The 23,788-nt window shown below is 38.5% G+C and overlaps 1 long non-coding RNA gene across 1 annotated transcript; it reads left to right on the top strand.

Moving 5' to 3' along the window:
• The first annotated feature begins 455 nt into the window (after positions 1-455).
• On the top strand, positions 456-5,557 carry LOC125931876 (uncharacterized). The gene is made up of 3 exons (XR_007460500.1): positions 456-1,177; positions 3,881-3,929; positions 4,443-5,557. It is a non-coding gene; the product is annotated as an uncharacterized LOC125931876 (long non-coding RNA).
• Positions 5,558-23,788: the final 18,231 nt, after the last annotated feature.

The following is a 23,788-nucleotide window of genomic DNA, read 5'->3' as shown; positions in this document are numbered from 1 at the left end:
TTTGCTTCAAAATAATCCAGGGGTGGGGGATAGGAGTATCGGATAATGGGTGAGGGCATTGATGTAATAATATTGGCTATGAATGACAGTTATTCAAACTGGGTGATGAGTGCTTGGGGTTCCTCATATGATTCTCTCTGCTTTTATTTATTTTTTTTTTAAAGGCATCTTTTTTTAATAGTATTTTATTTGATTTTTTATTTTTTTTTATTTTTTTTATTTTTTTTATTTTTTTTTATTTTTTTTGAGACAGAGAGAGACAGAGCATGAACGGGGGAGGGGCAGAGAGAGAGGGAGACACAGAATCTGAAACAGGCTCCAGGCTCCGAGCCATCAGCCCGGAGCCTGACGCGGGGCTCGAACTCACGGACCGCGAGATCGTGACCTGGCCGAAGTCGGACGCTTAACCGACTGTGCCACCCAGGCGCCCTCTCTCTGCTTTTATATGTGTTTAATATTTCCTATAATAAAACTTTAAAAAAATATCAAGGGTTGCAAACTCAAATGCCTACTGAGCAAGGCAGGTAAAAAATGAGGGAAGCAAACCAGATGGGGACTGTGAAGAACCAAGGAAGAATAAGTCTCATCCAGAGGGGATGGCCACACTTAGCTCCAGCTGACTGTTGCTGGATGGAAATGTGGGGCTGGGCTGCCAGATTCTCCAGTTTTTCAAGAGAATCCAAAACTAAAAAAAAAGTATATGGAATATTCCAATCCTTAAATGTTGGAAACTAATTCAAATATATTTTATCAACACTGTGGTGGCCAACTAAAACAAGTCTGAGAACCAGATTCAGCCTACAACTGCCAATTTGTAACCTTTGCCTAGAAGGCTAATTTTAGGCAATTTTCACAACTCAGAAGCACTAGAAAGTGATGGAAAGCCCTTCCAGAATTGATAAAATTAGAATGCCATAACTCTGCCTTGATCTGCCTCATTATAGATACTGCTCCTATATATGCTTTGTTTTCCACCCTCCGGCCCCCACCTGAGTTTCTCTAACTTTATCTTTTACTCTTATTGCATAATTCTGATCTCAAATCGGTGACCACTGAGGACTAAGACATCATGAAGTTCCAAGACAAGAAGCCTTGCAATAACAAATTAAGCTTTAGGCTCCATCTGGCCAGACCCTTCTTTCTGACACATTTTGCTCCTCTTCTCAATGATAAGCAGGTAACTTGGGAGAGTCTTAAGAAACATTGTGCTCAAAGGGGCAAGGAATTAGTCTGGGAATGGCTGGGCATCCTAGTGAAGGAGCAGGTCTTGTCTATCCTTTAAATCCAAGATAGTCACTTCTGACTGACAGCCCACGGGACAGGCAGTTACTATGCATTTCCTAGTCATGGGGTGGAAGGAAAAGGTGGGTCTGTTTTGAGACTTCTACTCTCCATCATTCACTTCTTCTTCTATGACTACAAGCTTATGAGATGCCTGGTGGGGTGATAAATGTATAGTTGTTTTTTGTTTTTTTGTTTTTTTGTTTTTTTTTCTGAGAGTTCAGGGCGGGCTTCCTTGAGAACTAATGTTTTAAGCTGAGGTGAGAAGGATGAGCAGGAGTTAACCAGATAAAGAATAGATGGAAAAGCATTTCAGGCAGGGAGGACTGTGTGGTCAAAAGCCCCAAGGTAGGAAAGCACTTAGCATTTTTGAAGCATTGACATAAGGCCAGTGAAGCTGCAGAAAGGAGGAAAGTGGCTGGAGATATGGATAAGGTATCAGGCAAAAGCCAGATCATGTAGAGCCTTGTCAAGCCCCAAATGGAGAGCCCAGTGTTGCATGACACCATGACGGACACCATGGAGGCTACAGACACAATGCAGACTTAGTCCTTGCCCTGCAGTAGCAGACAATAGCCAGTAAGATATTAGGCAAGTACCACCAGGGTTGCTAAAGAATGTTGTTGGAAGGTCCTGGGGAGAAAGTGATTATTTTGAATGGAGAGATTGGGGGATGCTTCAGAGAAGAGGGGACAATTACTTGAACCTTGAAGGATAAATGGGATTTCAACTGACAAAGATGGTGGGCAGAGAATTTCTAGCAGTGGGAGCAGCTTGGAAAAAAAAAGAGGCAAGTCAGTTCAAATTATGTGTGGGAAGAAAGGGGAGCAAAGTTGGGGTTGGGAACAGTATTTGAGAAATAACACTATTATACAAAACAACTTTGGGGAGGCCTTGAGTGCCTAGCTAAGACGTGTTGTCTTCATTCTGTTGGTAATGGAGAGTTATTGAAGGCTTTTGAGTAGAAGAGACCCATGTTTTGGGAAACTCTGGCAACAGTGTGGTCAGGGACGGAGGCCACACCCTCAGGGCTTTTCTAGCAGTATAACAGTGCCTAGACTCATTGGCTAGCAATAAGGAATAGAACTTACCCAAAGGAGGTCTAGATCTAATGACATCTTGGGGGAAAAGGATACTTTTTGTGACTGCTTACGATGGTCCAATTTGGGGAAGTAGAGGGTGGTGGTTTCCAAATAATGAAATACAGGACGCCTGGGTGGCTCCGTCAGTTGAGCTTCTGACTTTGGCTCGGGTCAGGATCCCATGCTCTGTGAGTTCAAGCCCCATGTCAGGCTCTGTGCTGACAGCTCGGAGCCTGGAGCCTGCTTCAGATTCTCTCTCTCTCTCTCTCTCTCTCTCTCTCTCTGCTCCTCCCCTACTTGTGCTCTGTCTCTCAAAAATAAATAAATATCCAAATAATGAAATACAATGGCAGAACACAGTCTTTTCTGTACAAGTGACAGTACTGAGGAGGGGGAGGGAGGACAGCAAGACTGGAGAGAGAATGAGAATATTATTTTACCCTGTGTCACAAAAAAGAATAATCTGCCTGACTTTTCACGTGGGCATCTGCCCTGGCTGGGAGATTCGATTAGATGATCTCAGAGGGGCTTCTCCCAATTCTAGGATTCTTGGAATGTAAAATGGGCAATGAGTCCAATGATATCAGAGTATAGCAAATGCTGAGAAAAATACTGGGAAACTGAAGCCAGTCTCTTCCAACAATTGAGCTGAACCAACACAGTCATTCTGGAGGAGGGAAGGGAGCTGATATTGAGGAAACCAACTCCCAAAGGAACCAAAGATAGGAGCATCCTACCCAGCATACCTGAGAGGAGCCAACAAGTTCACATGTGGCCAGCAGGCCTAGAGGGCTCCTCCCACCAGACCCATGACTCTGTTCTCCCAGCTCTCCAGACCAGTCAGGCACAATAGAACCACTGGCTCTCTTTCCTTTCAAAGATGGCATCTTGTAGTACAGAACTTGACTGTCTCCAAGTTTTAGCCTAAACGTATTAAGCTCACCTAAGGGTTGGGAGTCTAGGTTTGAAAAACCCTTACAATTTGCTGTTTCTTGAGAGACAATAACATTTCCTACATTGGAGTAATTGTTGACTCCTATGGTAAGTCAATGTCTGGGATAAAAGGTTGGGCATTCCTCCAGGGCCCTGCCCAACCACCTTCAATGTAAGAAGCTGGGAGAGGAAATTAACCTGAAAGGTAGTATAGTCTCACCAGAGCCCCATGAACGTGCAGTACAATATCCCCAGATTCCTGTTAGCCCTAGGCTTCAGGAAGGTCACTTATGGTCTTCTTTTTTGGCAATTTGTTGTTGGTACTGAAAGATATCCAGCCAACATGTACCTACTTAGTGTCGGATTATTATTTTCATTCATGTTTATGTTGCAGCCTTAACACATGAAATCCACCTGTTGATTGACAAGTCCATCTGTAGATGGCTGGCTTGGTTCTGCTCAAAGGAAGATGGAAAAACACCTAGGGCCCCCAAATCTATTAGAGCTAGTAGTTCTAATGTAAGATATGAAGAATAAACACACTTCAGTTTAAACAGGAACTAATTTTACTTTTCTCTGTCTAGCAAGGTGATCAAAGCAAGTTTAAAAGCTTAAATACCTCAGAAGTATACTGTAAGTATAATGGGCTCATTATTTTTTTATCCTGCTTATCAAAAATCAGAAATAACTTTATGTTTCCATTACTAATAGGACTCTTTCTGAGTATATTGACATTTAAGTTGGTTTTGAATGGTCCTAAAGCATTCTCCATCTTGGGCTGATATGCATATGTACACAACATATACATATAAACATGATATTTTATATTAAATGCACATGCTTGAATACACATCTACATGCAATCATATACATAGGTATACATGCACACACAACCTACACAAACATATAGGCAGATAGATAGATCTAAATGTAGGTATTTACACACATATAAACATACAGATTTATATATACACATATACACACAGACATATGCACCTAAAACCAATACCGTGGTGAATGCTGATTGTATAGGAAAAATTAGCAAATGCATTTATTATCTTGTTTATGTTGACAAACTTTCCCCTGTGATTAAAAATTTGTTACATGTCATTAGTGATAATGATGAATCCATTTTGTATTTTTCAGGTCTTCTTGGATTTCACAAGTCAAATTCAGTTCAAATTGTATTAAGATCAATGTTCAATTAACTTAATAAATATTTTTCTTTTGTAATTGAAGAAGTATAAGTCAAACGCTAATTAATATGTTTAAAATATTTTTTCTATTGTGACATTAGCCAACATAATATTAAGTTCAGTTAAAAAAACCTTCCCAAATGTATGAACTAATTTAAACATTAAAAATATAATAGTTCTTGATAAGAAAGTTAGTTACTTTCTTTAATTATGAGGGGTGTGAGTGAGTATAATGGGTAGTAAATGGAAAGTTTTAGTTTATTTATTGGATCGATTATCTATGTGATATTTTCCCTCAAAATGGAGTATGCTGTGAATGAATTGCTGTCTAATCTTTATGCTATAATGAAAAAGTTGTAAAAATAATAGCAAATATATTTTCACCTTATCAGGCAAAGTAGCTCAGGGATACCTCATAAAATCTGTATATGCACCATCACTTGTTTTGAGTGCTACAAGCTGGAAATAGGGATTCCTAAATGCAAGTTTTTTATTGTACATGATGCTTTAAAATAATGCAAGGTTTCAGCTCCCTGTCCCCAGGGCCTGTTCAGGGTGCCATGTGCTCATGGCACACTGCTGGCTGAAGGAGCCCAGTCCTGGGATGCATAGTCATATTCCATGGGTGTGCCTGTTCTCCATCACATCCTCCGTAGTTGGTGTTCATGGCATTTGCTTTCAGGAAGACAGAATGTCGGTCTTGTGTGCCACCCACAGTGTATCCCTCCCTTACCACCTATGTGACTGAGGTTGGCTTCTGTGTTGACCTTTATAAAACAAAACCCTCAAATCAAGTTGCTATAATTAGAAAAGAAAGAAAGGAAGGAAAAAAAAGAAAGGAAGGAAGGAAGGAAGCCAACAAGCAAGCAAACAAACTGGGTTTGAACAAATAGGTTACAAAATTGTTTGTGTCTTCCTACCACAAATGATCATAACTTATGATTTTCTTATAGAATTGATTTTTACATAACTTAAAATTATGCTCTAAAATCAAAAGTTAAAAAATACAGATAATCCAAATAAAGACTGTAAAAATTAAAAATACAGTCCTAGAGAGAATAACTATGAAAATTTTGGTGTATATTATTCTAGTCATTTCATCTAAATATAGATATATATGTAAATATATATAATTTTAATAAAATTGAATCATATTATAAGTTCTGTTTTGTAATATCATTTTTTCTTAATAATATATCATGAACATACTCATTTGGTAACAATAAAAATACATTTAAATCATTATAATTTTATTTTATTTTTAATTTTTTTTTAACGTTTATTTATTTTTGAGACAGAGAGAGACAGAGCATGAACGGGGGAGGGTCAGAGAGAGAGGGAGACACAGAATCGGAAGCAGGCTCCAGGCTCTGGGCCATCATCAGCCCAGAGCCCGACGCGGGGCTCGAACCCACGGACCGTGAGATTGTGACCTGAGCCGAAGTCGGACGCTTAACTGACTGAGCCACCCAGGCGCCCCTAAATCATTATAATTTTAAAGACTTCATAGAATTCTAGTATATGTGTTGCCATAATTTATTTAACCAGTATCTTATTGTTGGACATTTCAATTACCCCAAGTGATCTTCATCATAATTAATACTGTGATCAACATCTTTATATCACATTGAAACATATATAATGTCTGTCGTTATAGGTCCAAATGGTCAAATATTGGCAATTTCATATTAGTCAACATAATACATACAACACAATGGGTCTATGCCAAACTGATTATTCATTTGGATAAATTTCTAGAAGCAGAATTACAGGATCGGAAGATATGCACATTTCAAAAGCTTCCAATATATTACCAGATTCAGAATTAACCTTTATTACTTTTTATTTCTGAAGCATCTCTTCTTTGTTATCACGAGAGGCTCTTGATGGTACTGTAGAGAAAAATACAAATTAACTAGTATAAAATGGATTCATCTAATGTTTTAACAATAGCTAACTATGACAAAAACAAAGTGTATATGTTTTATTAAGTAAAAATAAACTTTCATGAGATGCTTTTCAGTCTCATACACTTATTTCAATCTCATTGCAACCAAAGAGTTTGCGTTTCCCTGAAATCTACTCTTCTTTTTTTAGCAGGTGTTTTTTATTATTTAAAATTTATTTATTTTTGAGAGAGAGAGAGTGAGAGAGAGAGAACTAGTGGGGAGGGGCAGAGAGAGAGGAGATAGAGAATCCCAAGCAGGCTCCATGTTGCCAGCACAGAGCCCAATGTGGGCCTTGAACTCATGTACTACGAGATGGTGACCTGAGCTGAAATCAAGAGTCAGACACTTAACCAGCCAAGCTACCCAGGCTCCTTTTATCTGAAATCTACTCTTGCTGTCCAACAAGAATGTTTACATTCTTTATTTGAAATATCAGTTAAAAATCTCAGTTGAATTATTACAGTGAGAAATACTACAATCCAGTTGTCCTAAATATTGTATAACAGGTAGATTCCACCTGTTTTTATTTCCTGAAAACTGGTATTGTACTGGAGGATATGTCTTGAGAACATGATTCTTTATAAAATAAAAATGTTGCAGAGAAAAGTCAAGTATAAGAAAATAATGTCTAAAAAAATTTAAAGTAACATAGATCTTTATGCAATCTTTAAAAGGAAAGGGAAAACATGTAAAGTTATCTAAGTGTTGTTTTCAGGTATCTGAATTGAATATCACAATAGGGTAATGACCAGTTGTTCTAGTCTGAATTAGCCCTAGAATATGAATAAATATGAATAATAAGAAAAGGAGGAAAGGTCAGGGAAGTGTATTAGATTAAATTATTGACACAAATTCTTTATTCCACATTGCATCCATACCCACTGCCACGTGAATTTGCAGTTCCTCCTATTAAGGCCAAGTGTATTTCCTTACCCTTTGAATTTGGGCTCAGCCATATGACTTGCCTTGGCTAATGGAAGATATATAGAAGTGATAGTGTGCCAGTTCTAAGCCTAAATTTTAAATGCTTTTTTTTACATTTATTTATTTTTGAGAGACAGAGAGAGACAGAGCATGAGCAGGGGAGGGGCAGAGAGAGAGGGAGACAGAATCAGAAGCAGGCTCCAGGTTCTGAGCTGTCAGCACAGAGCCCAACGCAGGGCTCGAACTCACAAACCGAACTCACAAACTGTGAGATCATGACCTGAGCTGAAGTCGGACGCTCAACCGACTGAGCCACCCAGGCGCCCAAAAGCCTGGACTTTAAAAGGCAATGCTTGTTGGAGCACCTGGATGGCTCAGCTGGTTGATCTCACTCTTGATTTCACTCAGGTCATGATCTCACGGTTCATGAGTTTGAGCCACACACCAGGCTCTGCGCTGACAGTGCCAAGGCTGCTTGGGATTCTCTCTCACTCTCTTTCTGCCCTTCCCCTACTCACACACGTTTGCTCTCTCTCTCTCTCTCAAAATAAATAAATAAAACTTAAAAATAACTTTAAAAAGGCAATGCATGTTTTTACATGTGTGTGTACATGTATACACTTTTTATTGAGAAATAATTCACATAGTGTACAATTAACCCATGTAAAATATACAGTTTAATTAATTTAATGATGTTTGGTAAAACACAGTTGTGCAATGATCACCATATCAATTCTTGGAATGGAATTACTGGATCATATAGTAACTGTGTTTAACAATTTCCTCAAATGCTTTATTTTTTTAATGTTTATTTTTGAGAGAGAGACAGAGCATGATCAGGGTAGGGGCAGAGAGAGAGGGAGACACAGAATCTGAAGCAAGCTCCAGGCTCCAAGCTGTCAGCACAGAGCCCAATGCAGAGCTCAAACTCACAAACCATGAGATCATGACCTGAGCCAAAGTCAGACACTTAACCAACTGAGCCACGCAGGAGGCCGTCAAATGCTTTATAAAGTGGATACACCATTCTACATTCCCACCAGCAATGTACTGTTTTTCCATATCTTCACCAACACTTCCTATAATCTTTTTGATTTTGGCCATTCTATTGTGTGTGAGGCCGCATCTCACTGTGGTTTTGATTTGCATTTCCCTGATAACTCATGATGTTAAGCAACTTTTCATGACCTTATGGATGATTTGTATAAGGTCTTTGGGAAATGTCTATATAGATTCTTTGTACACTTAACTCTTGTGCCTCTGCCATGGCCAGGAGAACAGCTTGCCCTGGGTATCCAGTACACCCAGAATGAAAACACTTGGACCAGTTAAGAGTCAACCAGCAGCAATGAGCCAACCCCAGTCAGACCTATGGCTTGAGGCATAGCCTCCTAACCCATCTGCCCAGATTAGACAACCCCTAATTGACATATAAGAAATAAATACTTATTATTCTGCCCCACTGAAATTTTGGGCTTATTGTTACTCAGCAAATAGGTGACATTATTAATTACACATAGTAACATCTTTCTTTACCTCCTGCCTCCTTTCTGCCTCCAAAAATAAAACAGGTACATACCCTCTACCCTTAGAATATTTTCTGACAGCTCTCTAGGTACTTTTCAAATTATCTCACCCCACACTTATTACTACATTGCTACTACTTCCTTTTAAGAAGTTCCTGAAGAATAAAACTAATTCAATAATAGAAAATTTTAAGTCATCTGAATATACAGTAGTATTCTATCTTCATATAATACTATTAGTACTTAATTATGTCTTCTTTATACCTATTCACCCTTGTGACTGAGCACTCCTACCCCACCAAAAAGAAAAATTGTCCCAGCTGAGAACAATGTTACTTTTCTTCCTTTGGTCCTTACTACTAAGTGTTCCGGGATGTTTTCACCAATCCAGGAAACTACAAACAGTTAAAAATTTTGAATATGACTTTCATATCCAGTAATGCTGGGTATTTATAGCAAGTCGTTGCCAAATATCCTCCCCTTGGAACATGCACTGAGTAAACAGGAGACCTGAGGAGAGGGATGGAGAATAATAAGAGACGCAAGCCAGGTAAATTTAAAAAATAAGTTCACCAATGAAATCTTCTTCAGTGGAAGGAGCCACTCTAAAGCCATCTTTACTGCTAACTTTACTTGTTAGCCTAAAATTGAGGCCCAGCAAACTATGAAAAAGAGGAACCATTAAATAGAGTGGGCAAAATGACATCAGCTACTATACAGCAGGACACCTACTACATAAAGTAAACTTTCTAACAGCAGCCAATCTGACATGTCTATCACTTTGTCACCTCTTCAGCTAAGAGCTGGATGTTACCTACAAGCACAGGATAGAGCAAATAAATAAATTGCAATGTTATCTCCTTAGATACTCAGATAGTAAATGGAGATGGTACTTAGAATTTACTAGTGGATTAATTTACTAAAATAATTTCTTTTGGTCCTAAGATCACCTGCCTCCTGTAGCAGACAAATAAAGCGACTAACACAAAACAGGCATGACAGTATCACTCTTGCAATAGAATTAACAAAATAGAAGTACAATAAACACACATTACAAGATATATGATAAACAGTTCCACAAAACACTTATGTTTTTATACTGCCCCAAATCCTGTTAGCTTTTCAGTCTATTAATACCAGGAATGTTACTCTTTAAAAAACAATCACCACAGGGGTGCCTGAGTGGCTCAATCAGTTAAGCATCCAACTTGATTTCAGCCCAGGTCATGATCTCAAGGCTCATGGGATGGAGCCTCACATCGGGCTCTGTGCTGACAGTGAGGAGTCTGCTCGGGATTCTCCCTCTCCACCTCTCTCTGTTCCTTCCCTGCTTGTGTGAGTTCTCTCTCTCTCTCAAACTAAATAAACTTAAGAAAAAAAAATCACCACCAACAACAGAACAAACAAATCTTTAACTTTTGAGATGATCTCAGCAAATAAGTTAGGTCCAGAGCAAGGCCATTGTCTCTTTTGGAATTTTTCAAGAGTTTCTGAAACACAAAGTTTAAGCATTAAAAAATCAGTGTAATTACCATATTAATAGACTAAAAAAGAGAAATCATTCTATCATTTCAATAGATGCAGCAAAAGCATTTGACAAAACTCAACCTCCATTATTGAATTAAAAAAAAACTCTTAGTAATCTAGGAATAGAAATTTAATTAATCTACGGAGCACCTGGGTGTTCAGCTTCAGCTCAGGTCATGATTCTGTGGTCGGCTGTCCATGGGTTCGAGCCCTGTGTCTGACTCTGAGCTGACAGCTCAGAGCCTGGAGCTTGCTTCTCATTCTGTGTCTCCCTCTCTCTCTGCCACTCTCCTACTCATGCTCTGTCTATCTCTCTCTCAAAAATAAACATTAAAAAAAGAAATTTCATTAATCTTTTAAAGAATAGCCATGAAAAATCTGCAGCTAATATCACAATGGTAATAAACTGAATGCCTTCCACTTAAGAATGGGAACAAGGTGGGGTGCCTGGCTGGCTCAATTGGTAAAGCAAGTGACGCTTGCTCTTAGGGTTGTGAGTTCAAGCCCCATGTTGAGTGTAGAGATTAGTTAAAAATAAAAAAAAAAAAGCTAAATAAAAAAAAAAAAGAATGGGAACGAGGCAAGAAGGAAGTTGAGGGAGTTGGACATATTGTTTCAGTTTTTTCTGTGAAGGAGGTAATGTTCTCTGCCTATGCCCAGTCTTCTCAGCCTATCACTCTGATATTGTTCAGGGATATTGAAGAATTAACAAAGAAGGAAAAGAAAACCTGGCTTTGGACCAGTAATGTAAAAGCCAATCACGCATTAGCATTGCTTAGTCTGTAATAATTCATTCACCATCACTGTGCCAAGCACTACACATAACATGATATGTACCTTAAGGATTTTGCTGTAATGAGGCAATAGTTCTCAAACTTTGGTATGCATGCAAGTCACCTTGGAGCTTATTAAAGTGCATCCTTAGGCCCCATCTCCAAAAATTCTAATTCAGTAGATATGGAGTGGAGCCTTCGAGTCAGAGAATCCATGTTTTGAAAAAAATTTTCCCCAACCTCTGATACTGACACCGGTGGTTCCTAGATTCCATTGGATAAATACTGCAGTAAGGGTTATAAGACATCATGAGTGTGGCAACCTAATTTTTCTGTAAGGGCACTGGATGACTATGCTGTCTCCTAGTGCTTCAGCTTCAGGGTCATTTGTTTATAACATCCTGGGCCACAAAGACACACTGTTCAAACTGTCTCTGCCCCCGCCTCAAAGACAACACTCTATTCTATGCTTCCTCCCCTTTATCTGGCTGCCCACTTGACAATTTTGACAAGGACTTGTTCTCTATTGAGACCTGTGAAATTCCCAGAGGAAAAGACATTTTGTGGATCACTCCCTGCTGAAATCTTTTTTGCTTCTGCTTCACTTTCTTGGCCTGTACCTCCTCTCCTCAACTTCTGAAGGAGTCTGACAGAGTGGGACCTACTGTTGGGATCATCTTCTTTCTTTTTTTTTTTCCAGCAGGGAAATCTGTGTAGAAAACCGTAGACCACGTTATACATGTAATTAATATCATTTCAGTCAAAAGCAATTCTATGCAGTGAAAAGATACAATGGCAAATTGTCATAAATTGCAACTGTTTCTATCCACATTGATTTGCTCTGTACACTGCAAAGTGCAGTTGAGAGAGCAGCATGTCTGATAGGCCCTGAAAAGTGGCACTTGCTGGAAGTAATTTAAATTGAGCGTTATTGGGGCACCTGGGTGGTTTAGTTGGTTAAGCATCCAACCTCAGCTCAGGTCATGATCTCACGGTTCGTGAGTTCAAGCCCTGCATCGGGCTTTGTGCTGACAGCTCAGAGACTGGAACCTGCTTTGGATTCTGTGTCTCCCCCTCTCCCTGCCTCTCCCTTGCTCTCTCTCTCTCTCTCACTCTCTCTCTCTCTCAAAAATAAATGAACATTTAAAATATCTTTAAGAAAATAAAAAATAGGGGCACCTGGGTGGCTCAGTTGGTTGAGCGTCTGACTTAGGCTCAGTTAATGGTCTCACAGCTCTGTGAGTTCAAGCCCCGCATCGGGCTCTGTGCTGATGGCTCGGAGCCTGGAGCCTGCTTCGGATTCTGTCTCCCTCTCTCTCTGCCCCTCCCCCACTCACACTTTGTCTCTGTCTCTCTCAAAAATAAATAAACATTTAAAAAATTTTTAAAAAATAAGTAAACATTAAAAAAGTTTAAAAAAATAAATCAGGCACTATTATCATTTATAGATTTATTCTGTTTGGAATCAATAAGAAGGAAAGACCTCAAAGCTTTAAGCTGATGCTAACCACTTTTGGTTCATTAATTCCTTATAGTTAAGTTATATATTTTTCCCTTGTATGTTAGTCACTGTACCTTTTCAGGCAACTAAATATTTAAATGATCTTTAAATAGTCCACAAGTTTTCCCTTCCTTCCCCTCTCTTTCATCAAATTTAGAATCTATAAATTTATCATGATAGAAAACTTAGTAGAGAGTTGATCACAAGTTCAAGGGGGAGAAAGGCAGCTAATAGAAACAGATCTCAAGAACAAAATAGGAATGGTACCTAGGGTAATTTTATTATGCCCTATTGATATAGGGCATACTATGTCTCTACTATAAACATAGACCTTAGAATGAATATTGACCTTGGAAAGACACTTAAGGATCATCTGGTTCAATCTCCCCTTTCCAGATAGGAAAATTGAAGCCAAAAAGGCAAGTCGCTTCCCCAGGTGCCAAAGATTCAAGCCTTGCCTTTCTTCTTCCCTCTCTTCCTCTTCCCACTGGCCTTCACTTGCCTCTGGGCCAGCCTGGACTCTAAGGTTAGCCATTTAAGTCATGTTATGTCTACAACCTCGAAACCCTGACCCATTTGACCTGCTTTATCAGTCCCTAAAACTGGGGAACTCCACTTGCTTGCGTTCACTGAATCATACTTGACTCATTCTCCAGCACTTGCACCAACCTACGGCCAAATCTAGTAGTTCTACTTCACCAGTATTTACCAAACTGAACACATGCCTTCCTAATTCCTACTGCCACCAATCAAGCTCAGGTGCTCATTGCCTGTCACCTGAATTATTGACACAAGCTCCTAAGTCTGTTTTTCTGTCTCCACCCTCATTCCCTCTCCAACCTCCACTCCATTCCATATAGCTGGAAGGCTAACATTCCTAAAACCAAGTCATCTTATTACATCTTTCCTTGAAACCTGTCAATAGCTCCCTAAAATTAACAACATGGAGTCCCAACTCCTTGGCCCAGGACAAGGCCTGTTAGAATTGGTCTTCACTTAATTATTCAGCCACTTCTACTCTCCTTGCTGTTATCATAGTCCCCAAACTAGACTACTAGCCTTTTTCCAAATGTACCCATGTTTTCCCTTTTTCTCACCTTCACTACTAACCCTTCTCAGGACCAGTTTAAATGTTCCCCTTGCTACAGAACACACTAGAAAGTCTCCATTCTCTTTCATAGCAATTAATTACAATATACTCTTAGAAAGAAATATTTGATTCTTACATCCTCCTTACTCAAACTGCAAGCTTCTTGCCAGTGTTAAACATCGGCTTAATCTCTGGTTCAAGCAAAAGTCATGGTTTAGCATGCAGCCACCAGAGCAGGTCTTTGCAATGAAAATACAATGTGAACCACATGAATGATTTTTATTCTCTAAGAGCCATATTTAAAAAGTAAAAAACACAAGTAAAATTAATTATAATCATATAGTTTAATTCATATCAAAATATTAGCATTTCAACATGTAACAATATAGAAATATTGAGATATTTTATATTCTTCTTTCATGCTAACTCTTTGAATCCAGGTGTGTATTTTTTTAAATTTTATTTATTTACTTTTGAGAGAGAGAGCGAGAGACAGAATCTGAAGCAGGCTCCAGGCTCTGAGCTGTCAGCACAGAGCCCGACATGGGGCTCAAGCCTATGAACCTTGAGATCATGACCTGAGCCGAAATCAAGAGTCAGATGCCTAACCGACTAAGCCACCCAGGTGCCCCAAGGTAAGTACTATTAATACCCCCTTTTAGAGATGAATAAATACAGTTTTGGAGAGGAGATTACATAATTAGCCCAAATTCAAACTCAGATCTTGTCCAGAGTTCTAACCACCATCTGTAACACAGAGGTTTTAAGGATAAAAAAATTCCATGTGTATACTTATTGGGAAAAGAAACCCCCTTAAAAAAGCAGAATAATATTAGAATAAGACCTTTTTGGACACCAAACCCTGAAATGACAATGCTGTATTTATACTCTGCTCTGACAGGAGGTAATCTACATGGTTATGAAGTACTGTGTACTCTAAATGTATTATGAGGTACATCACAAATATATTATGATATAGTGTTAAAAGCAAGGGCTTTGAAACTTGGGGACACCTAAATTTGAATCGCAGCTTGATTACTTCCGAAGGGTGTGATCCTGAACAGGTTGCTGAGCCCCTCTGAGCCTCAGCTGCCTCATATATAAGATGGGGATGATACTAGTATTGAGGTCATGGGGATGTGGTAAAGATTAAGTAAGCTAACACAGGTGATCTGGCAGTGCAGAAAACAGAAGCACCAGCTTTAGAATAAGATAGATCTGGGTACAAACCTAGTCCATCAATCTAGTAACTGTGTGACCTTGGGCAGAATACTTCACCTTTCTGAGTACTGGTTTCCATGTGTGTAAAATGGAAAAGATATTTACAACTCATTCTTCCAACAAATATGTATTAAATGCCTGTGGTACTAGGCGCTCTACTCAGTTTGGAGATAAAAAGATGAATAATCTTTGCCCTTAGGAGATTTACAACTTCGTAATAGGAGACAACAAACACATAAGAATAATATATTATTACAAGTATTATGTTACAATATGGACCCAAAGAAAAGAGTCTACAATTCTATGTGGAGGGGTTAGGAAACGCTTCATAGAGGAGCTAAGCAAGGACAGAGATCTGAATTGGATATGTTCTAGAGTGTCAAAAAGAATAGTGAGTGAAAGATTAGAAATGGAAAATGATGTATAGGGATTTAATTTCATTATAAAGTATAACACAGAAACACACACAGGGAGTAAATGTACAACTCAATGTAATTTCACAAAGTCACTATAAATGTATAACTACGACCGAAGTGAAGAAATAGCATTTCACCAGCACTCAGTTGCTCCTCTATGCCCACTCCCTATTATTATTTTCTTCTTCTCCAAAGGCTACCAACACTTTCACTTAAAAAAAAATTTAATGTTTATTTTTTCTTGAGAGACAGAGAGACCGAGCACGAACAGCAGAGAGGCAGAGAGAGAGGGAGACATAGAATCCGAAGCAGGCTCCAGACGCCGAGCTGTCAACACAGAGCCTGACATGGGGCTCAAACCCATGAACCCCGAGATCATGACCCGTGCCTAAGTCGAACAACCAACTGAGCCACCTAGGCGCCCCCACCACCTTCACTTTTAACACCAGAGATTAGTTTTGCCTGGTTTTGAACTTCATGTAAAGGGAACCATACGATAAAGTGCTTGTGTGATTGATTCTTTTCTTCCACATCGTAAATGTGAGATTGATCCATGTAGCTGTGTACATACTGCATGGTATAGTATATTATTATTTGAAGAGAACACATTTTTAATTTTTCCATTATGCCACTAATGGAGATTTGGACTGTGTTCAATTGGGGATGTTGCAAATAATGTGGTTCTGAAGATTCTTGGTACACATAGGCATACATATCTGTCGGTATATACCTACAGGTAAAGTTGCTGTGCCACAGGGCATGTATGTTTTCACCCTTAGTAGATAATGCCAAGCCCTTCTCTAAAATGGTTGCGCAAAATACAGTTTCACAAACAGCGTGTGGGAGTTCCTATTGCTCCACATACTTCACCAATACTTGGTATTAGCAGGTTTTTATTTTATTATTTTATTTTATTTATTTATTTAGAGAGAGAGAGAGAGAGAGAGAGAGAAATTGGGGGAGGGACAGAGAGAGAGAGAGAGAGAGAGAGAGAATCCTGGGCAGGCTCCTCAATGTCAGCACAGAGCCCAAAACCTGAGATCATGACCTGAGCTGAAATCAAGAGTCAGACGCTTGGATAAATACCTAGTAGTGCAATTACTGGGTTGTAGGGTAGTTCTATTTTTAATTTTTTGAGGAACCTCCATATTGTTTTCCATACTGACTGCATCAGTTTGCATTCCCACCAGAAGTCCAAAAGAGATCCTCTTTCTCAGCATCCTTGCCAACATCTGTTGTTGCCTGAGTTGTTAATTTTAGCCATTGAGACAGGTGTGAGGTGGTATCTCATTATAGTTTTGATTTGTATTTCCCTGATGATGAGTGATGTTGAGCATTTTTTTCATGTGTCGGTTGGCCATCTGGATGTCTTCTTTGGAGAAGTGTCTATTCATGTCTTTTGCCCATTTATTCACTGGATTATTTGTGTTTGGGTGTTGAGTTTGATAAGTTCTTTATACATTTTGGATACTAACCTTTTATCTGATATGTCCTTTGAAAATATCTTCTATTCCATCAGTTGCCTTTTAGTTTTGCTGATTGTTTCCTTCGCTGTGCAGCTTTTATTTTGATGAGGTCCCAGTAGTACATTTTTGCTTTTGTTTCCCTTGCCTCCGGAGACGTGTTGAGTAAGAAGTTGCTGTGGCCAAGATCAAAGATCTTGCCTGTTTTCTCCTCCAGGATTTTGATGGCTTCCTGTCTTACATTGAGGTCTTTCATCCATTTTGAGTTTATTTTTGTGTATGGTGTAAGAAAGTGGTCCAGGTTCATGTTTCTGCATGTCACTGTCCAGTTTTCCCAGCACCACTTGCTAAAGAGACTGTCTTTATTCCACTGAATATTCTTTCCTGCTTTGTCAAAGATTAGTTGGCCATACGTTTGTGCATCCATTTCTGGGTTCTCTATTGTTTTCCATTGACCTGAGTGTCTGTTCTTGTGCCAGTACCATACTGTCTTGATGATTACAGCTTTGTAACACAGCTTGAAGTCTGCGATTGTGATACCTCCAGCTTTGGTTTTCTTTTTCAAGATTGTTTGGATGTTCGGGGTCTTTTCTGGTTCCATACAAATTTTAGGATTGTTTGTTCTAGCTCTGTGAAGAATGCTGGTGTTATGTTGATAGAGATTGCATTGAATATGTAGATTGCTTTGGGTAGTATTGACATTTTAACAATATTTGTTCTTCCTATCCAAGAGCATGGAATCTTTTTCCATATTTTGTGTCTTCTTCAATTTCTTTCATAAGCTTTCTATAGTTTTCAGTGTATAGATTTTTCACCTCTTTGTTTAGGTTTATTCCTAGGTATTTTATGGTTTGTGATGCAATTGTAAATGAGATTGATTCCTTGATTTCTCTTTCTGTTGCTTCATTGTTGGTGTATAGGAATGCAACCGATTTCTGTGCATTGATTTTATATCCTGCGACTTTGCTGAATTCATGGATAAGTTCTAGCAGTTTTTTGGTGGAGTCTTTTGGGTTTTCCATATAGAGTATCATGTCATCTGCGAAGAGTGAAAGTTTGACCTCCTCCCGGCTGATCTGGATGCCTTTTATTTCTTTGTGTTGTCTGATTGCTGAGGCTAAGACTTCCAATGCTATGTTGAATAACAGTGGCGGGAGTGGACGTCCCTGTCTTGTTCTTGACCTTAGGGGGAAAGCTGTTAGTTTTTCCCCATTGAGGATGATATTAACATTGGGTCTTTCATATATGACTTTTATGATCTTGAGGTATGATCCTTCTATCCCTACTTTCTTGAGGGCTTTTTATCAAGAAAGGATGCTGTATTTTGTCAAATGCTTTCTCTGCATCTATTGACAGGATCATATGGTTCTTGTTCTTTCTTTTATTGATGTGATGAATCACATTGATTGTTTTGCGGATATTGAACCAGTCCTGCATCCCAGGTATAAATCCCACTTGTTTGTGGTGAATAATTTTTTTAATGTATTGTTGGATCCGGTTGGCTAATATCTTGTTGAGGATTTTTGCATCCATGTTCATCAGGGAAATTGGTCTATAGTTCTCCTTTTTAGTGGGGTCTTTGTACGGTTTTGGAATCAAAGTAATGCTGGCTTCATAGAAAGAGTTTGGAAGTTTTCCTTCCATTTCTATTTTTGGAACACCTTCAAAAGAATAGGTGTTAACTCTTCCTTAAATGTTTGGGAAAATTCCCCTGGAAAGCCATCTGGCCCTAGGTATTTATCCAAGGGATACAGGTATCCTCTTTTGAAGGGGCACATGCACCCCAACGTTTATAGCAGCACTATCAGCTTTCCAAATATGGTAAGAGCCCAAATGTCCATCAATGGATGAATGAATAAAGAAGATGTGGTACATATATACAATGGAGTATTACTTGGCAATCAAAAAGAATGAAATCTTGCCATTTGCAACTATGTGGATGGAACTAGAGGGTGTTGTGCTAACCAAAATTAGTCAGTCAGAGAAACGCAAATATATGACTTCACTCATATGAGGACATATGGGGGGACAAAACATAAGAGACTTTTAAATATGGAGAACAAACTGAGGGTTACTGGAGGGGTTGTGGGAGGGGGGATGGGCTAAATGGGTAAGGGCCATCAAGGAATCTACCCCTGAAATCATTCTTGAATGTTACATTCACTGACTTGAATGTAAATTAAAAAAAATAAATAAAAACTAAAAAAGAATCAGATGCTTAAGCCACTGAGCCACCCAGGTGCCTCTGTCAGTCTTTTTAATTTTACCTATTTGGAAGAGTACATAGTAGTATCTCATCATTTTAATTTACATTTTCCTATTTACAAATGATGTAGAACACCTTTTTATATGCTCACTGGCCATGTGGAGATCTTGTGGAGCACCTGTTCAAGAATCTTCTTCAATTCCAAGTCTTTTTTCTAAATTCTGAATCTTGCCATGTATCTTCTTTAACATACTAAGGATAGTTATTTTTTAAAGATTTTATTTTTATGTAATCTCCATAGCCAACATAGGGCTTGAACTTACAACTCCTAGATCAAGAGTCACATGCTCCACCGATTGAGCTAGCCAGGTGCCCCAAGGATAGTTATTGCAAAATCTTTGCTTGTTAACTCCATTATATGAAATATACATATATGAAATGTTTCTGTTTCTCTTGTCTGTTGTTTTTCTTGGTTTTTGTTCACATTTCATTTTCTCTTATACATGGTTATTTTTGAATGAATGGTAAACACTGTACATGAACAACTACAAAACATAATTTGAGGCCTAGAATGAAGTTGCTCAGCCAAGAGAGCCTTCTTGCAAGTGGCTAGAGTCCCTAGCCATATAGTATTATCTTAACCCAACTTCAGAGACTGAGATTTTTGGAAGCTGGGCTTCAAAACTTGTAAACATCAGTCTATTTCCAGTTTTCCATTATTACTATGATGTAGCCTTTTTGAAGTGCCACCTAAGAGTTTTGGGTGGACTTTCCAGGCCCTCTTCTCCTTGGCGATCTCTAGTCTGCAGATTTTGTACCCCCTTGTCCCTTGAAGCTATTAAAGCACTGCTTGGCTTCTCAGTCATTCAGCAGTATATTCTGGAATCAACAAAAGCCTTATAGGAAAAGTTGCCCCCAAATGCCCTACTTACCTTTCTGAGTTTCTGCCTTTCTTGGCCCTTTGGATCTTGACTTCCAAAACTCTTGATTGCTTTGAAGCAATGAATAATTACACACACACACACACACACACACACACACACACACACACACTTTTCATAATTTTCCTCAATGGGAGGATTGTTCTAATTCACCATTGCCAGAGTGGAAATCCTGCTTGAAACATTTTTTTTAAATATTACCTCAAATATTCCTCACAATAATCCAGATGGTTTTCTCAGCATCACACAGCTAAAAATTAGGAGAGAGAACAATGGTAGCCCAGTCTCTCTGATTCCAACCTATAAGTAACAAGACAAAGGGCAATATAGCAGCCTGCATGGCACGGGATTAGAGCTAATTATTTTTATTAATCATTCCATCTCTAAACATTTAGTGCTAATTCAAGTATTATAGGAAAAGACAAAAATCTCTATGAGTTATACATTTCAGAAAGAAATATATCAAGATAAGGGTGGCTAATACATATAAACTTCTGAAGAAATAAGCTGAGGTAAAAATTCTACACAGTGAGGAATGCATTTGCCTCCCACTTTCCATTCTCATTACCGTTACCTTAGTTGAGACTAATTGTCTCTCATCTGTATCTCTCCCTGTAATTTCTACTCTGCAACGGAAGATAAGGAGGATCAGTCTTCCTAAAGCACTAATGGGGTCACTACCCTGCTTTAAAACCTTCAGACAGGCTCTGGTATTTTTTTTAGACCCCACAGCTCCTCCAACTAACCCCAGTTTCTCTGCTCCCTTTCACAGTAAAGTGTCTCAAAACAGTTACCTCTACCTTATCTTCATTTCCTTACTTCCCATTCTCTTATACCCATTTCGCTCTAGCTTCTGCTCCTGAACATTAAAAAAAAAAATCCCGCTTAGTTTTTAGGTCACCAGTATCTCCATGTTGCCAAATTCAATGGACCATTTTCCTACCTCATCTTCGTCTCAGCAGCATTCCACATTGTTGTCCACTGCCTGTTTGTGGAGACACTATACTAGACTCCTCTTCTGGCTTCTTTCCCCCTCCCCAATATCTGAAAGTTGGCGTCTCAAATATTCATTGTAAGAAACACCTCTTTATCTATATTCTTTCCCTATATGATTCCATCTAGTCCTAGCTTGGAGTACCACTTATATACTATTTCCCAAATTTACATCATCAACCTGACCATTTCTGAACTTTAGCTTCATATATCTTAACATTTTATTTGATATTTCCACTTAGATACCTCAAATTCAACATGCCAAAAACAAAACGTTGATTGTCATACTACTCAATCCCTCTACAGTTTTCATCTCAGAAAATGTTCTTTCCCTTTCTATAACCATCATCTTAACCCAAACTACTATTGTTTCTTGCCTAGACTAGACCAGTTGCTTCCTGACAGGTATCCCTGCTTTTATTTTTGTGTTTCTATAATACAGTCCACACAGAGCAGCCAGAATAAGCCTTTAAAAGCCTAAATAAGAACACAGAACTGCTTTTCTTAAATCCCTCCTTCTTTTATACACCCAAAGATTTTACATGTAGTATGAGGAATAGAAATTGTGAGACATCACAAGTATTTGTGCATGTCTTACTCTTCCTAAAAGATGGCCAACATATAAAACTTCAAAGACTCTCTCCTCTCTCTTTCCCCTCCCTGTGTGCATACTCTCTCTTGATCAAAATATATAAATAAATCAACATTTAAAAAAAAAAAAACTTCAAAGACTCCATTGTGCCTTGCATCTTACTAAATATATACTAAGTCAGGGGTTTGCAAACTTTTCCTGTAAAGGGCTATTTGTTAGGCTTTATAAGCAATATAGTCTTATCATAACTACTCATCTCTGCCATTGTAGCCTAAAAGCAGCCATGAACAAGAAATAAATGTGTGTGGTTAAGGACCGATAAAACTTTATTTACAAAACCAGGTGGCAGGCTCAGTTTGGCCCCTGGGTCATAGTTTGCTGAGCCCTGTACTGTGTCCTAAATCTCATCCTGACAACATCAAAGAGAAATGGATACTGTGGTAGACATGAAAGGACACCATTCAGATCTCACTTCCAGAGATTCCAGATTCCACTTCCAGATTCCAGAGAACCTGCCTCAAGGAGTGCAATTATCTGACAGCTTCCAGTTGCAGGCTCCTATAGGACCTGCTGTTTCTGAGTTGAGGCCATGTGCTTCCCAGGCAGCTTTCAGCCTATGACTGAGCATGTTACGGCCAGCACAGGATAATCTTTGCAGAACTGCACATCCAGCTGGCCAAGATTTTTTTCAAAGCTGCACTGCAATCTGAAACTCTTCCTCCCCAATCTTCCTTCCTTCCCTCTTTGCTTCCACAGGTGTCAGACCTGCATGATAGTTTAAAGACAAGTGATGTGATGGCAGCGTTGGCCTCAGTAGTAGTAATGGTGGTGGTGAGAAGTGGTCAGTTTCTGAAAATATTTTGCAGGTAGAGACAACAGGGTTCATGCATAGATTGAGTATAAGTTGTGAGCTAAAGAAAGGTTTCAGGTATGATACCGTAGATAATTCTGTCTAGTATATCTTTGTTTTCTAGTTCATCCACTTCTGCTATTTTTATTACTTGCCTTCTATTCTCTTTAGCTTTATTCTGTTGTTCTGGCTATGAATTCTTTTTTATTCTCTTTTTTTATTTAAGTAAAATATACAGTGTTATAATAGTTTCAGGTGTACAATATAATTATTCAACAATTCTGTACATTACTCAGTGCTCATTAAGATAAGTGTACTCTTGATCCCCTTTATGTATTTCACCCATCCCCCCACTCACCTCCCTCAAAACTTTTACACAGTGATGGAAACCATCAACAAAACAAAAAGGCAACTACTGAATGGGAGAAGATGTTTGCAAATTATATATCCAATAAGGAGTTAATATCAAAAATATATAAAGAATTTATACAACTCAACACCAAAAACTAATGTAATTAAAATGGGCAGAGAAACTGAATAGACGTTTTTCCAATGAAGACATAACAGATGGCCTAACGACACATAAAAGATGCTCAACATCACTAACCATCAAGTAAATGCAAATCTAAACCACAATGAGATATCACCTTAACACCTGTCAGAATGGCTAAAATAAAAACAAGAAATAACAGGTGTTGGCAAGGATGTGGAGAAAAAGGAACTCTGTGCGCTGTTGGTAGGATTGCAAATGGTACAGCCACTATGGAAAACAGTATGGAAATTCTTTGAAAAATTAAAAATAGAATTACCATATGACCCAGTAATTCCACTACTGGGTATTTACCCAAAGGAAACAAATACACTAATTCAAAAAGATACATGTACCCCTATGTTTCTTACAGTATTATTTACAATAGCCAAGATATTGAAGCAACCCAAGTATCCATTTATGGGTGAATGGGTGAATGGATATATATATACATACACACACACAATGGAATATTACTCCACCATAAGTAAGAATGAAATCTTGCCATTTGCAACAACATGGATGGACCTACAGGTTATAATGCTAAGTGAAATAAGTCAGAGAAAGGCAAATACCATATGATTTCACTCATATGTGGAATTTAAGAAACAAAACAGCGGAAAAAAAGACAAAAAGTTATGTTTCTGAATTCTTAACTTATACCCTTAATGAATTAATTTTTAAGCATTTCTTCATTTTTATTTTATTTTTATTTTTTATTTTTTTAATATGAAATTTATTGTCAAATTGGTTTCCATACAATACCCAGTGCTCATCCCAGCAGGTGCCCTCCTC

The sequence above is a fragment of the Panthera uncia genome, chromosome X (assembly GCF_023721935.1).
Source record: "Panthera uncia isolate 11264 chromosome X, Puncia_PCG_1.0, whole genome shotgun sequence".
In the NCBI taxonomy this organism is placed as follows: domain Eukaryota; kingdom Metazoa; phylum Chordata; class Mammalia; order Carnivora; family Felidae; genus Panthera; species Panthera uncia.
Note: the sequence above shows the minus strand (reverse complement) of the source record. Positions and strands in the feature narration are given on the sequence as shown.